The 17,084-nt window shown below is 33.2% G+C and overlaps 1 protein-coding gene across 4 annotated transcripts in view; it reads right to left on the reverse strand.

Moving 5' to 3' along the window:
* The window catches only part of PCDH9 (protocadherin 9), a 907,898-nt gene that overhangs the window by 655,187 nt on the left and 235,627 nt on the right, over positions 1-17,084 (reverse strand). The gene's annotated exons all lie outside the window — the stretch shown is intronic.

The following is a 17,084-nucleotide window of genomic DNA, read 5'->3' on the forward strand; positions in this document are numbered from 1 at the left end:
TATATATGTATATTTATATATGCATATGTATGAAGTTATTAAGGTCAAAAATCATATATACATTTACATACAGTTACATAGGTATATATGTACATTAAGTTATGATGGCCAAAAATCATATACATTTGTATTTATAAAGAATATATATTTTATTTATAAGGAACAACACAAAATTATCTTTTATTCTAATGTTGAATATCCATATTTGGGTAGCAAAGAAAGACATGATGTTTTGTTTCGTTTCGACAAGTTGTAAGTGTTGAGTTCAGATAAAATATCAATATCAGAGCAAAGAGGTTAATTCCAAGACAAAAATGAAACAAAAAACTTGGAGTTTTCACTTCTTTGAGTGTTATTGACTTGGAATGCATGCAAAGATGGAGCCTAGGCAAACTTTCTCATAATTATGTTTTTCCATTACTTTAGTAACTGAATGCCCTTGTATAAATTCCAATGAAACCTTGCAACACATTTCATTGAGAAAATAAAAGACATTTGAAACTCCTTTATATTTTATCCAAAGTCTGTAAACCTACATGGCTCTGAATCTATTGTTTCTATCATCTTATTCATTATAAACAGTGAAGATATCTCTCTTCCTATGAAAAATTCATATAGCTATCTGTGTTCTAGAGCCCATTCCCTTCCTTCTACCTTATGTTTTCTTGAAGGCTTCTTTCTCCTGAATCTTTGGCATTCTTCTCTAATAGAATATTACAACATACAAATATTCTATAGTGACTCTCATTTTAAGATAAAACAGCCAAATCCACATCTCCTTCAAGATCTCTACTTTCTCTTCTCTCATTCATGTCCAAAATTCTTGAAACAGCCACCTACCTATTCTGATCATATCCTCCCCTTTACAACTCCAAACACTACATTTCTAAGACCACCAATAACCTCTGTGTCTGTCAAATCACAAACTTTCCTGTGCTCATTTTACACGATTTGACTATGTTGTACTTGAATCTCTCCCCTTCTTTTTTGTCTCTTGCCTATCCCTCTTTTTTCTCTCTAGCTTTGCCCACTCCACCATCTGCTATTTACCTTCTCCTATCCCTCCACCTTTTTCTCTTTCTTTCCTATCTAATTCTCTATTTAACTACTGACTGATGAAATTTCTCATAGCTCAGCACTCAATACTTTTCTGTTCTCAAGGTGATATATTTTATTCCCATTGTTTCAAACACCATTTATGTAGCAATGACACTAACTTAAATTATCCATCTATATCTATCCATCTATCTATCTATCTATCATCTATCTATCTATCATCTATCTATCTATCTATCTATCTATCTACCTATCTATCTATCTATCATCTATCATCTATCACTTCTGATCCTTCCATCAACTTGTTCCTTATTTCACTTCTTGATCTCAATGAAGGCAAAACTTGTTTTCATTTACTCATGTTCCCAAACTGGGGGACATTCTTAAAAGCCTCTATCTCCCTCACCACCCCCATTCAGTCCATCCAGAGATGATCTTCATCACACACACACACGTACACAAAATGACTCCATCCAAGTCTAAGTCCATTTCCCACAAGACAGACAAGGTAATCTTGTAAAAGTGTAATGGGATTATGCACTCCTCTACCTAAAATGGTTTTTCATCTAAAATCAGATAAAGATTTATTATCTTGGCCAATTTCTACAATTTCTAACCAATTTAATCTCTGCCCTGTGTCCTAGAAATTTTTATCTATCCTTCAGATCACAATTTGAATATTACTTCCTACAAGATACTTCTTGATTTGATATAAAGTTGGTCCCTTTACCCTTTCTCATATGTTTTTATTTTTCCATTACAATCCTTATCACAATTTATAATCATATCTTCCTTTGCATGCTCACTTATTTAAAATTTTATCAATTGCTAATTTTTAGGATTCATAAAAATTTTGTTTATTCCTTTTTTTTGTTTTGTTTTGCTTTTTTTTTTACTATTTTATATCCTACTCCTTGCTTAGTACTTGGCACCCAGTAGGAGCTTATAAATATTTGTCAAATAAACAAATCTTCTAGCTGAATCTTTTAAGTAGTAAAGACCGTTAGTGTGAACTTTTTCGTATAAATCTACAATGAAATAAACAAAAAATACATAAAAACATGCATGCTGATTCCAAGCTGTTTTATAAGCTATATTTATTTTATCATAGTCAGCCTTTGTGCAATGCTTATTAAAGTAAGCTCCATGTGTTTTTCCATAAAATCTATTTTAAACGTGTACTATATTCTACATGTTATAGCTATTAACAGAATACACAAATAAATAGAATATATACTGCCCAGAAAGACATTTACAGAATATGATAAAATAAGACTAAGCATAAAATAGTAAAAGGTAGGCCGGTCGCTGTGGCTTACGCCTGTAATCCCAGCACTTTGGGAGGCCGAGGCAGGAGGATCACGAGATCCGGAGATCAAGACCATTCTGGCTAACCCGGTGAAACTCTGTCTCTACTAAAAATATAAAAATTTAGCCCGGCGTGGTGGCGGGCGCCTGTAGTCGCAGCTACTCAGGAGGCTGAGGCAGGAGAATGGCGTGAACCCAGGAGGCAGAGGTGCAGCGAGCCGAGATCGCGCCACTGCACTCCAGCCTGGGCAACAGAGCAAGACTCCGTCCCAAAAAAAAAAAAAAAAAAAAAAGTAAAAGGTAATTCATTTATACCAAAAAGAGTACTTGAGCAGGATTTAGTTTTTCTTCATTACTTACTATAATTACTTATCAGAAATTTGATTCAATTTAAATTTATTGAATTATTACATCTTATTAGATCCTATTAATTATACAATTTCTAGCAAAAAGAAAAAAAATTATTTGATTAACTAATTAGTTAAATTCTTGTTATTCTATAAAGTAAAACTCTTTACTTATTGGATGCAACCTATGTTTATAGACTTTCCTGATTTCTCATAATGTCATTTGCAAACATTATTAAATACTTAAAATAATGCTTATTAAAAATGTTATTAAATACAGAAAATATTATTAAATACTGAAGAGCAAAGTTGAAAATTAACATTTCCCTAAAATTTATCACATAGGTAAAATTTATAACAGAAAATTACTCCAACAGTAACTTATTTACCAGTAACATAAATATAAAATTAAATAATTGATATTGTTTGGATATTGGTCCCCTGCCTAAATCTCATGTTGAATTGTAATCACCAATGCTGGAGGTAGGGTCTAGTGGGAGGTGTTTGGATCATGGGGGCAGATCCCTCATGGCTTGATGCTGTCTTCATGATAGTGAGTTCTCCTGAGATCTGCTCCTTTAAAGGCATGTGGCACCCCTGACCCACTCACTCTCTCTCTTTCTCCTACTTTCACCATGTGAAGCGCCTGCTCTGGCTTCACCTTCCACCGTGAGTAAAAGTTATCTGAGGTCTCCCTAGAAACCGAGTGATGTCAGCCCCATGCTTGTACAGCCTGCAGTGAGTGCTTGGGCCAGTTAAACCTCTTCTCTTTATAAATTACCCAGTCTCAGGTATTTCTTTATAGCAATGCATAAATGGCCTGATACAATAACCAATCCCTTATATCAGCTACTATAAAATATACGTTTTCCTATAGACTGCACTTCCAAGAAACACTAAAAAATCATAATTACACCAAGTATGTAAAAGTAGGCATAGGCAAGTATTGAATATAAGAGCTACATTATAATCCAGTATTCGATTATAAAGGTAGGACTAAAAATAGCCTTCTCTGCTATGGGTAAATTCGTTAAATATGTGAAAACTGTCTTCAAGCCCTACCTACCCCGGGTTCTCCTGGAATTAGGATCACTCCACCTACTCATCTCATCTACCAAGTCTTCCTCTCAGAAATGTCTTAGATAATTTCTGGCACCTCTGTCAAAACTAACTTGTTCAGGGTACCACTCCGCTGAAACCCTACCTTGTAAACAAACAGTGACTCCACATTCTTTAATCAGAAATTCTGGAAAAAGAGAAAACAACACCTGGATTCTTCAATCTCCCTGGCAACATTTGTTTCTTAATTTCAAACAGAATAATTTTATAAATGTGTTTTTCAAAATAATAATGTTGATTCTTGGTCTTGACTTACATTTAAATTTACTCTATGTTCCATGACTTCAAGAGTGAAATTTTCATTAGGCCTTTAAATTTGAAGATGTTATTAGAGAAAAAATGTAGCTTAATGGAAAAAGACAAAGCTTATTTACATTTGTCAAGTAAAATATTTATAAAAGTTCTGAGAAATGGGGCAGTTCACCTATAGGGGAGTCCCACTCAGTGTAGAAGCTCATAGTTAGGAATCAAATAGAAGAATAGCTAATGGATGCTAAGCTTAATACTTCAGTGATAAGTTGATCTGTGCAGCAAATCACCATGGCACACGTTTACCTATGTAAAAGAAAGCTGTACATCTTGCACATGTACCCTAGAACTTAACACAAAATAGAAGTTAAAGAAGAAAAATGAATAAAAATAATAAATGAGATTAGGCATTTGGCACATAAAAAAATTTAAAAATAAAAAAAAAATCACTTTGTAGAATGAAATTTGCCGATTACTTACAATGAAAGAATGCTTTGTTCCCCTTTACTATCCATTACAGTTGGGTCACTAAAAAAAAAAAAAAAAAGTTTTCATTTCCAATTCATGAAAAAGTGAGTGAGTGTGAAAAAAAATAAAAAGAGAAAACAGAAATGTAATTAGCCAAATATAAATAGTCTTTGGATTATTCACTACTTTATCCTTTTGAGAAGGTAATTGGGAACTGATTATGTTCTCAGAATTACTAGAGATGCTGCAGATGGCTTTAAAAATATTCTCAAGTTAAAACACAAGTAGGTGTGTGCTCTGGCAACAGAAATCATAAAACTTTACTTCATAAACTCACTCTTTTTTAAAAAAAATTTATTTTAGGTTCAGGGCTACATGTGTAGGTTTCTTATACAGGTAAACTCATGGCACAGGGGTTTGTTATACAGATTATTTTGTGACAGAGGTGCTAAGCCTAGTACCCAATTGTTTTTTTTTTTTTTTTTTTTTTGCTCCTCTCCCTTCTCCCACCCTCCACCCTCAGGCAGACCCCAGTGTCACAAACTCACCCTTATTTTCACTGAGATAATCCAATGAAAAATATTTTATTCTATTGAAAAGCTACTTTTTGTAAAAGTTCTCATCCTAAGCATTATATTCTAATAAATAACAACTAAACATACAAGAAAGAGATGCTCATAATTATAGACATTCTGCTATAATTTATATATCTGTTATTCATATTATATAAATATTCACACCTAATTATAACATTCACAATTTTATGAAAACAGACGTAAATGAAATTGTAACTTTATCAAATATTAGACTAGGATGGAGGAAACCTCTTTACTACGTCAGATTCCACTTACTGTAACACAAAACAGGGAAATTGCTCACCATATATTTCTTTATAAATGGCTGGAACAACATTTGCCATCTACAAGGGTTTCTTTAACAATTACTTAAATCAGACATTTATGTACTGATGTAAATTGTCAGATGATTTTAAGATAGCTATAGTCTACATTTCCAAACCAACTTAATTTTTCCACCTCTTGTTTCCATAACAGATTTGCATGTGTTGCAATAGAAAAACACATACTGCTTAAGTGCTCTGATGATGTTACTCCTAGAGCCTTTCCTGGCACAGCTTGTTTTGACCTAGGACAAATCACTGGAACCATCTGGTCTTTGGCTTCTTCATTTTTAAAAGGGTAGAGGGAAATATTTGGATCTGATGAATACAAAAATTTTTTTTAAGATTCTAATTCTAAAATGGAATCTTACACATTGGTTAGTCCCAAGAAAGTAAATAACAGAAAGAAAATCTATCCACATTTGATGAATTGCAAAGGGAATAATTTAACTATAATTTAAATTTACTATCAACATGATTCCATTAAATTGACTTTGACTATCATTTTCTCTTTTAGCAAAATAATTTACAAAAACATTTATAAAGGAGATACGTGTATATTTTCTTTCTGTTTTTAGGGATCACTGGGTTTTTAATAATTTCCTATATGGTTTTCTAAGGACAATTTTAAAACTTTGTTTATCTATGTGGACCCTCCATCTCAATCTCCCTGTTCCCATTGCATGGCTGTCTCCCAATTCTTCCAAAATCCATAGGAATCCTTGCCTTAGGTTACTTGCACTTGCTGTTTTTTCTGCCTAATAAACTCCTCCTACTAATTATTGCTTGCCTGGATCATTTGGAACGCAATTCAGCTCTCATCCTCTCATTAAATTGTACCTCACTGGTCTAGCCATCATTGTCTGTTATAGTCTCTACTATTATTCCTCAATATTTACCTTTTCCTTGGTTCCTATAGCAAGATAAAATTCCTTTACATATTTACTTAGTCTTGACAAGAATATATATTCTTTCTGTCTTCTTTACTACAGTGCCAAGATCAATCCCTAGCAATAAATCCTATCTTTGTTGAATGAATAGGAAAGTACCTTTAGGCATGTGTAGCCTATAAGCTACATCATTATTAAAATATTAATTTAAAATTTATTCAAACTTAAGCAGTTATGATTATGTTACATATTTAAATTGTTTCCATAATTTGACCCATGAATAAGTAACTATTCCTAGTATAGTGCATTGTATATACAGTTAAATGCTTACACGTGTTCTTTTTTTCTCTTAAAGTTTATTTGAAATTTCAAATGGTAACAAGTTTGGAATTGTCTTTTTCTTCAACTATGGACTGTATCAAAGTTTATGGGCTATAATTGTATTTTGGTTTCTGCCAGGCATCAGCATAGCTCATTTGCATGACTGGTATAAAATTTACTTATTCAATGAATCATGCTCAGCTGCTGTACTGTTCAATCTGTAATAATAACTGCCGGGTGACTAACTAACGATAACTAATCTTCTCTCAACTACAAAAGCATGTAAATTAGTAAAATAAATGTTTAGTTGTGTATGTGTGTGTGTTTGCATGTTGGAGTTGGGGTGGGTTATGCTCTTCAATTTCAGTGCAATGCTGCACATCCTTAATCAATCTGGAGAAAAAAATGTGCTGAAAAATGACAGTCAATCCTAGCCACAAATCAAGTCATTATATCCATTCTCTTAGCCATGAATGCGACATAAAACTTTATAAATGAATACACTGTCTATTTTTTAGTGGTGAGATGTATTAGTCTGTTCTCACGCTACTATAAAGAACTGGCAGAGACTGGGTAATTAATTTTAAAAAAGGTTTAATTGACTCATAGTTCTGCATGGCTGCAGAGGCCTCAGGAAACTTACAATCATGATGGAAGGGGAAGCAAACATGTCTTATTCACATGGCAGCAGGAAGGAAAAGTGCTGATCAAAGGGGGAAAAGACCCTTATAAAACTATCAGATCTCATGAGATTTCACTCACTATCACGAGAACAGCATGGGAGTAACTGGCTTCATGATTCAGTTACCTCCCACCATGTCCCTCCCATGACAGTGGGGATAATGAGAATTACAATTCAAGATGAGATTTGGGTGGGGACACAGCCAAACCATATCATAAAGTCTCTTCATCACATCAACCAAAATAGAAACTGAAGCATTTCCTGCATCTTCTTGGCACCCTTATGAATTAATGATCACAAAAAAAACAAACGCAACTGAATAATCTGTTTTTCACTGGGATATGGAATTCAGTATAACTTGAAGTTATCTTTAAACTGTGGTATTAGAAATAAGCAAAGTCCAAATACTAGATAGTTCATTTACACAATTGAAGAGAAGAAGAATGACATAGATACAGCTACTTGTTTTATTTAGGAATATAAATTAGCTAAACATCTTATTAATATTTCTATAGAAGACTTTCAATAGTGATTTTCCAACAGATTTTAGGGTACTAAAATCATGACGATTTGAGATGTTTAAAAATAGATAGGAAGATATTTTCAATCCCACTGTATATTAACCTATATACTGCTACACAAGATGATTTGTTTCATTTTCAATAATTTTTAAAGTGTTTAAAATAAACATGAAAACAAACACACGACTGAATAAAATGGAAAAATGAAACACAGAGAATAGATATAGTGTGGTTCCATTATTATAGTATCTGTGTATATATAATAAATAGGCATATATCATACACATTCCAGATGATGTTTATGATATATTACATATATCACAGATAGAAAAATTGAGGAAATAATTCAAACTAAACTGTTAATTGAGACTACTTGCAAAAATGGCATTTGAGAGGGCAGAGATTTGATGTTTAATTTTCAAATGTTAGTTTTACTTAAATTTATTACAATGAATGTGTATGTTCTTATAATTTAAAAGTAAATAAAATTGGCTCTGATTTAGATTTTGGATGTTTCCATTTTATTTATTCAGTATATGCTTTGTAATATGTATATTTTGAGCTTCTTGGAAGCATTCAAAATAGAGTTATTTTAACAATTTCAAGGCTAAATAAATGCTGCTATTTTTCTTCAGCATCCATGTGAAATGTCTAGAGAGCCCAGCTTCCCAGCCTGTTTATAAACACTCAGTGGACCCTGGTGTGATCAGTGACATCATTACATTACTGCTTAATAGCACATGCTGTTGATACATTAATTGTTTTATTGATTAAAAGTTTATGACCTCATCTGCATTCCAGTTTGACCTTGTTTTGCACTTTTTGAGTGAATTGCCATATTCAACAACCTACGTAACGTAATATGTATTATATTAATAAATTTATAAAATGAAATAAAGAGCTAGCTGATACGCACCTCATTTTTTTAAATCAACTAAGTCATTGTTAGGTAGACTCTATATTATGAAGAATTGCGTAATTGCAAAACTGTGATGGTACAGCTTCATGATTAGAAAAGATATTCCAATTTTTTTGTAATTTTCTTTTAAATAATAATTACCAGATGAACAGGCTGGGCGATATTCTTATGGTTTGAAGCAAGGGAAATGGCTCTTAACTTCATATAAATGTCTTATTTGAAAATGACAAATGGATTCAGAATGTTCTCCTTGACGCCATAAATAACTGTTCAAAATAATATTTTAAGTGGAAATTTTAATAATTTAGTTTATTTTTTGTTTTTATTTTTTGAGACAGGGTCTTGGTCTGTTTCCCAGGCTGGAGTGCAGTGCTAGAATTATAGGTTATTGGGCTCAATAATCTCTTGGGCTCAAGTGATCCTCTTGCCTCAGCTTCCCTAGTAGATGGAACTAAAGTGTGTGGTACTATGGTCAGCTAATATTTATTTACTTATTGTAGAGACAGGGCCTGACTATATTGCCCAGGCTGTTCCCAAACTCCTGGGCTCAAGAGATCCTTGCACCTTGGGAACTTTTATTTCTAAAACCCAAGTAAAGTCTTTGCTTCTTAAGAAATGAAAGTTGACTGGGAAATATTTCTTAGTTAATTGAGGCCATAGAAATTTGGTTAGGATTGCAATATGAAAAATTAAATCTTGTATTTTACAGGTAATCTTTTAACACGTAGTCTGATGTTTACAAAATAAAATATCACTTTTGGCATGTTTGCCAGTTTCCCTTCCTTTTCTACTCTCAAAACTCTAAGGAAAATGAAAACAACAGCTCCTTATGCTATTTATCCTCACTAAGCATAAAATAGCATGTTTGTGAATTTTACATTCTAAGAGAAGTTGGACAAGGTGTTACATTCCATAGCAGAAAGGATGACACAGACTTTGGGGTATTTATTGAATTTTCATTATTGGAGAGTATTGCTATATAAGGTTGTGATTGCCTAGATAGTTTAGAAAGTGGAACACACAAAGTATTTCCCAGATGGAATGTAAATAAAGGAACCTGGAAATAATACAAATGAAAGAATGAAGAAATAATTAGTGGAAATTAGAATTTCAGAGTTTGATTCAATAGGGACAGTCATCTATTCTTATTTATTTTTATTGATGAAGAAATGAACGTCTAGAACTATTAGATGACTTGTTCACAGCTTCAGAATTCATAGGTAGTGCAATGGTGATGTGAAACTAAGAGGTCTTGCTACTCTTTATCCAGAGCGTTATTACTGATTGTGATTACAGAAGACTATGGAAAGCTAATGAAGACAACCAGATGATGTGCAAAGTTGCTAACACATGAAGGAGATGTAATTTCTTTCATATGTTAGAAATTTCATATTAGAGATATTCAGGTTAGAGATACTCACGTGCAGCAAACTTGTTTGGAGCACAACACATGCACTAAGTGACAACTGGGACTACTAACAGAATAGGTGAATCTAAGAGAAGGGATTTTGGGGGCAGGAATTAAAGATTTACACTCCATTCCCAATGATAGTGAATAAGTATTGGAATAAATATTATATATGTTACAAATCATGAATTCATTGTGATTTCAATTAATACAATGTGGAGTAGCTGGGATGTGGAATATTTTAAAAGTCATTTTATAGATGAGCTTATGGTTATCACTCATTAAATTAACTAGAAATATTTTCCACATCTGGCCCACCAAAATTCCAAATGACCTTATGAAGTTAGAAAGTCACATCACTATTAGGAATAGAAAAGTTCCTTCACACAGAGATTGTAGCCATTAAATGTACTAAAATTTAATTTCATCTTTCCAATGATTTGCTTCCTATGCTCATGCAAATACAATTATTTGAGAAACAGAATAAAATGTATTCCTCAACTAATTTTATCAAGTAATGAATGTCACTTCCTGATTGTAGAAATAGCACTTTATGAAATTACTCCATGATCGCAAGTCTTTTTTTCACTCAACCTCTTTACCAGGAAGACTTTCATCTCAGCTTCAGCTCTAAATCACTTTATTCATGAATAATGAACTAACGATCCTGTGTACTTGTGAATTATTTTAGATATCTAAATTATTGTTAAAATTTACATTCTCACTTTATATGACAGAATGTCTAATTGAATATGCACTTGGTATAGCAGCCACTTCCTCAGACTCTCAGAGAATATTAAAGAACAGGGTGAGGTATTAGCAAAATGGGAACATAAAAAATTGAACAAAAAGGTATATTTCCTCAGACTAACATCATTTTACATCATTTTTACCTGCACTGTAGAACAATTAAGAATTACTATTCTTCTAAGTGCCTAGGCCATTTTCTTAGAAGAAACAAATAAGCACTCTGTAACAGCACATTTCAAAGACTGATAATAAAATTTTCAGGCCATAGCAGTATAATAAATGTATCATTAACTCTTCGTAACTAACAAAGATATTTAAGATGGAAGAAAAAGTGTTTTGGGTTTCTTCGTTTTGTTTTTCTGTAATCATCTGCAAAATTTTTAAAGCCTTAGCAAATTTTAATAATAGTCCAGCGAATGACCCCATTAATCTAAAGGCTAAACTGGATGAAGCCTAAATAATCATCTTGTATGTCTTTATATCTTGAGTAGTAAACAGAATAAAGTTCTACAACTTGGAATATTTTAAACAACTATAAGCAACAAACTCCAAGCATTAACTATGCCTGGATTGGTGAAAACTTGAGTGACAGTACTTGTTAATACAGTTCATCATCTCTCTCTCTTTCCTTCTCTCAAAAGAATATAACATTTTTCATATTCTAAAAGAATAGATTAAGCAAATGTAAGAACCTACATATACATGTACATATAGGTTAGGTTCTTACATTTGCTTAATATATCATATTCTTTTTTATATATAAAAGAATATATCATTAATATATCATATTCTTGTATATATTCATATACACAGAATATATATATCTTTTATATATAAAAGAATATATATACATATATAAAACAAATATATCATATATACACACATATATAGAAACATATACATAAATATACACACATATACATATAATTCAGTGACAAAATTGATAGCAATTTCTCACTTCAAAAATTCACATCTCTGAAGAGGGTAAAGTAGATGTTTCCACACTGAATTTCTAGTAACACTAATATTTATGTTTACTTAATTTGATGTAATCATCATCCAGCAGATAATCAATATATTTCCATCTTCCAACTCCTACTTATCCAAACTTTGACAAAAATGATCCATGTTGTTTATAGCAAATAACTTTTCCTAGTCAACAATACGCTTACTACATAAAATATCCATGAAAGTAGGACCTAGGCATTCTCTCTATCAAGTTTGGTTTCCTTGTTATTGTTTAATGTTAATTTTCTTTTCCAGAAGGCTCATCTGAATATATTTTTAATATTAGCGGGTTTTTTTTAAAAAAGTATGTCCTTGACTCCAGCTTGCCAGTTGTACATCTCATCTGGACCAGAGTTGGTAATGTATTTTCTTGTTATTTTTCTGTGATACAGTGTCCTGAATCTGTCAACAGTCCATAACTTATCTCTATATATGACAGAATTAAGAGGGAGCTCCAAGACATCAGCAGGTGTAAACCCAGTTTTGTAAGATCAATCCATTGCCATCTAAAAACTATAAATAGAGAAGAGTAGATGAGACACATTTTTTTTTCCATTGCATTGGACAAGAGCAAGGCTAGTGGATGTTATAAAGTATTTGATCATGTATGTCAAGACGAAGAATGTATGAATTATGTAGTCTTACCAAAATTAACTGTCTCCTATATATGTTACCAAAAGGTTACATACTAATAAGAAAAAATATATATTAAAGAACCGTGAGAGACCTCAAAATAAAATTACTTTCTCCAGTTACATAATATTTTTGAAAGCATAATTTTGATTTCTTTATTAACTTAGAATACTTTATTAATTCAGTTTTCTTCAAATTTTACTTATACATTGTGATTTCATTTGACTAACTACTTTTTAATTCCATTAACATTTTCACCTGAACTCAAGTCTGAAAAATAATTTTGAATGAACATTTAGAATGAAGTTGATGTGAAAACAAACAGAACCCGAAACAAAATGAATTCTGTATTTCAGAAGTAAAGCGTCCTTTTCATAAAGGAAACAAAATATTTTCCTCCACTGAAAATAATAGTGTTTCAATGAAGGATACTAATAAATTTTACTAGCATAAATATAAATGGAAACAAGAAAAAGAGGTAACATAAAAATCATAGTGCATATTCATGATATTAAGAGAAGTCTCATGCATTAATATTTAAGAAGATAGATAAAGATAGATGATTCTGTTTAAGTGTATGGGTTTTTTTTAAATTTAAGATCATATTCTTCCAATTTGGTGGCAGTTTTAAGTCTGTATTTGATAGAATAAACGTTGTTTTTGTCTAATGTTACAATGAAAGGCAGTTTCATATACTCTAGATTTTTTGATAAATGTATTAGGATAATGACCAGTAACCTCTACATAATGTTTTATGACTGGTGACCTAGCAGTGAGCAGATTATAACCAGAGGAGTCTGGAAGAAGAAAGGAAAAAATATTACCTTAGAAAAACAAATGTTTCAATCATCTCTACTGATAAGTGCACTCTTCAAGTAGTTTCTGAGTACTTAACTGTGTTTTACATCTATACTTGTGGTGAGAGTACAGTGGAGGAAAGATACTGCCACTCTGTCAAGAACAGGCTGTGGATCTAACATGATATTGGGGAAACCACCCCCTCCAGCAGAACGATGCAAGCTGAAATTCATACCAAGCCTTCAGAAATCCTGTTTGCTTTCCTTGGCAGTGCACCAGCCTGACTCCATCTAAACAATGGTCTTCTCTTTAACTCCTGTTCCTCTTTTGTGATATTAATTCATTTATTCTTTAATATATGTCAGCACACTTCTGTTGGAAGATGAGCTCTTTTAATTTTTGAAGTCTTTTTAATTTATTTCCACTTCACAACTCCCTGACATTCTTAGGTAATTATAATGGTTGGATATATATATATATATATATATATATAGGCTAATTGATTACTTATTTCAGACATAAAGCCCTGAACAAGTTTGAACTAGTCACACCAACAAACTGAACTGATGAAAATGCCTGCCTTAGAAGACAAAAAATAGCACAGATGAGAAAACAGGCCACAGAATTTCCTCATTAAGGATCTTCTAGGGCCAAAGTATATCATATTATTGTCTATCAGTCATCTTTATTAGCATGTAAATCAGAGATAGACAGTGAAAAGTGTTGCGTCACTTCAAGCTCTGACTCCTAAAAAAAAAAAGAAATCTTGAATGGACTACATCTAAAATGTAAAATAGCAGCAAAGAAGAAAACACGTTTGGCCATACCATATGTGAAGGAAATGTTTAACATTAAAGTTAAAACAATAAAATTTAAATTTCCCATGAAATGAACTCTAGAGGGGACAACAAATAATTTACAATCTTCATGAAGTGACTCGTCTCATGAAACAGAAGTATTGCTAACACTAGTTATCATTCGAGTGATTCCACAAAGAATTTCCCACTAAAAATAGTTAGTTTTTATGTCACGGAATACATAGTCACCATTTATGAAATATATATTTAAAAGAATAAATGAACATATATATTAAATTTAAAAACAATTAACCAAGAAAATGGTTGTATTTATTTTCTCGAATTTACCTGATATTTACTTGGGATACTGAATATGAAAGCGTGACATCAATAATCCTAACTTCCTAAAAAATATATTTGCTGCTTGTAAGAGTAATCATTTCAGAAAGCAAGATTATTAGTATGATGATAAAAGAAATGAAAAGAACTTGGGTAGCTTCTCTGCTTTTTACCTGAAGCTTCTCATTTACTTTGAAGGAACAGGGTGTGGGGAGGCTGAATTAGTGGACCTACCTACCAACTTGCACAAGGATGATGAATAGGGAAAAAGATTCAAAGTTTTGGCCACTATCATACTATTTACTATTTACTTCATCCTTTTCATACCTTGGTTTAAAATGCAGGACAGGCATACAAAAGCTAACAAGGGTGGGAGGAAAGCAATCAATGAGTGAATAAGCTGTGAAATAATCTGGTAAGAATCCTGATTTAGAAAATCATTTTTTAAAATTACGTATCCTATAATCACACGTAAAATATTTTCAATGGCTTGAGATAAATGGGATCAGAACTCTATAATCATTCAATTATATCAAGTCCCTTTAATAGCTAGAGGGAAATTGGATTTGCTGATTGATAGATCGATTGATTGTCTACGGCATTTGTATCAGCCAAGATCTACTTGGGAATACAGAGAGCACGTTAGCTGTATAAACAGAGAGAATTTAACATGGGGAATTGTTAATTGTTGGAGGACTAAAGGTACAAATAAAAAGTGAGAAAAGGAAAGAAAGAAAAAGGACACTGATGTAGCCTGGTAATGAAAAATTACGAGAAAAACTAGAATACCTGTATAGCTTAGGAAACAGAAAGAAGGATTTCGGGGTTATCAGAAACTAAAAGTCTGGCACAGAGCCCTATGGAATTGGGACTCGGCCTTCTACGGAGAGGAAACTGACTGGCGACTCTTGGTACTCCAAGGCAGGGTGATGAAACTGATTCCAGGAATGCAAAAAAGAAACCAAGAAACTGGCACTGCAACCAGCAAATGGCTGCTGCCAGGATGAAGTGCCATTGCTGTGGCAACCCTGAAAGGAACTGCCTGCAAAGCGGGACGCAGTAGCTCCCCTCACCCCGCCATTCGGTCTCCCTCTAGCGTGCCCTACTGGCCAAACTTAGTAAGAAACCAGATGGCAAAGCGGATATGAGGAGTGCTGAGACTAGCCCTGGAATCACAAAGCTGGTGGGTTTGGAGCTGAAAGACAACAGCTTAAAAACTGGCACTGACGTTTAATTAAGGAAATTAAGATGTGATAACTGATAAGAATTATTTCATTCTAAATCATAATATTATTCTGTGGAAAAAACAAGCTGAGGTACTGACTCCAGAAATAGTGCTGAGCCTGTCCAGAGGCTAGATGGCTGGGGACTTCTGAGAGCAACAGAAAAGATGAAAATGTTCAAAGCACAATTTTGTCATCTGATCTCCTTTTTTGAGTCTCCTTTGAAAAGAATCACTTCCTCGGTGATTCAGTGACATTGTGTATAAAACTGTACTGACGTTTTACCCTACTCTACGCTATATATAAATATAAGCCAAAACCACATAGGACCTGGCTATATTTGGTATGCCTCATCTATCATGGATAGTTAATTTGTGCATTCATCTTTTAAAACTAATAATGAATTTCTAAAACCTTTTAAACGGGCTTAAGTTTTGTAATCCATTTACTGAACATGCCAGCAATGAAAAATTAATTATTAAACAAGAGCCTTGGGAGGACATCAGCGGCCTTGTCACCCACGCACTTGACTGATAACATGTCAGTTTCCAGACCACGAAGGGCGCTGACAACTCTCAAATTTAAACCCAGAAGGGTAATGCTAAGCATGTCATGGCATAAGTCACATTTTTAAATTATTTTTTATTAAATGTTAGAATAAATTCATCCATGCCTCTCAAACTCAGCCTGATTAAATGAGCTGGCACTCTGTCAAATGTAAAGCATGGTTATGGTTTCTCAAGGGCATCGGAAACGCTGAAGCGTAAGACACGGTAAATACAAAAGGCAAAAGAGGTGGACAGTGATATATTCACAAGCACCACAGGCGAAGTGAGGTTTTTGAAAATGCTGAGGCTAACAAAACAAGGGCAGCACGGTCCCCAAATGGTAAATGCACCTGCAGTGAGAGACTCTGCTTGAGTGCTGGTGCATAAAAGTGTCCACCACTAAGGGAAAAAAACAACAGTAACAACAACAAAACCCTAAGAAACAGAAAGGAACAGCTGTAACCAATTTTCAAACCCTAAGTTTTGAGGTTGGGTTAGGAAGGTAGAATTGTTCCATGCTTGTGTCAGTTCTACCCTTTAATTTCACAAAGTTAAGATGGTTTTCTGTGACTATAAAAAAAGAAAAGAACATCTGTTAAAGTGTGTCTCTACTAAAAATACAAAAATTAGCTAGGCATGGTGACGTGCGCCTGTAGTCCCAGCTACTCGGGAGGCTGAGGCAGGAGAATCACTTGAAGCCGGGAGGCAGAGGTTGCAGTGAGCCGAGACTGTGCCACTGCACTCCAGCCTGGGCGACAGAGTGAGACTCCGTCTCAGAAACGAAACAAAACAAAACAAAACA

The sequence above is a fragment of the Hylobates moloch genome, unplaced genomic scaffold (assembly GCF_009828535.3).
Source record: "Hylobates moloch isolate HMO894 unplaced genomic scaffold, HMol_V3 SCAFFOLD_4, whole genome shotgun sequence".
Classification (NCBI taxonomy): Eukaryota; Metazoa; Chordata; class Mammalia; order Primates; family Hylobatidae; genus Hylobates; species Hylobates moloch.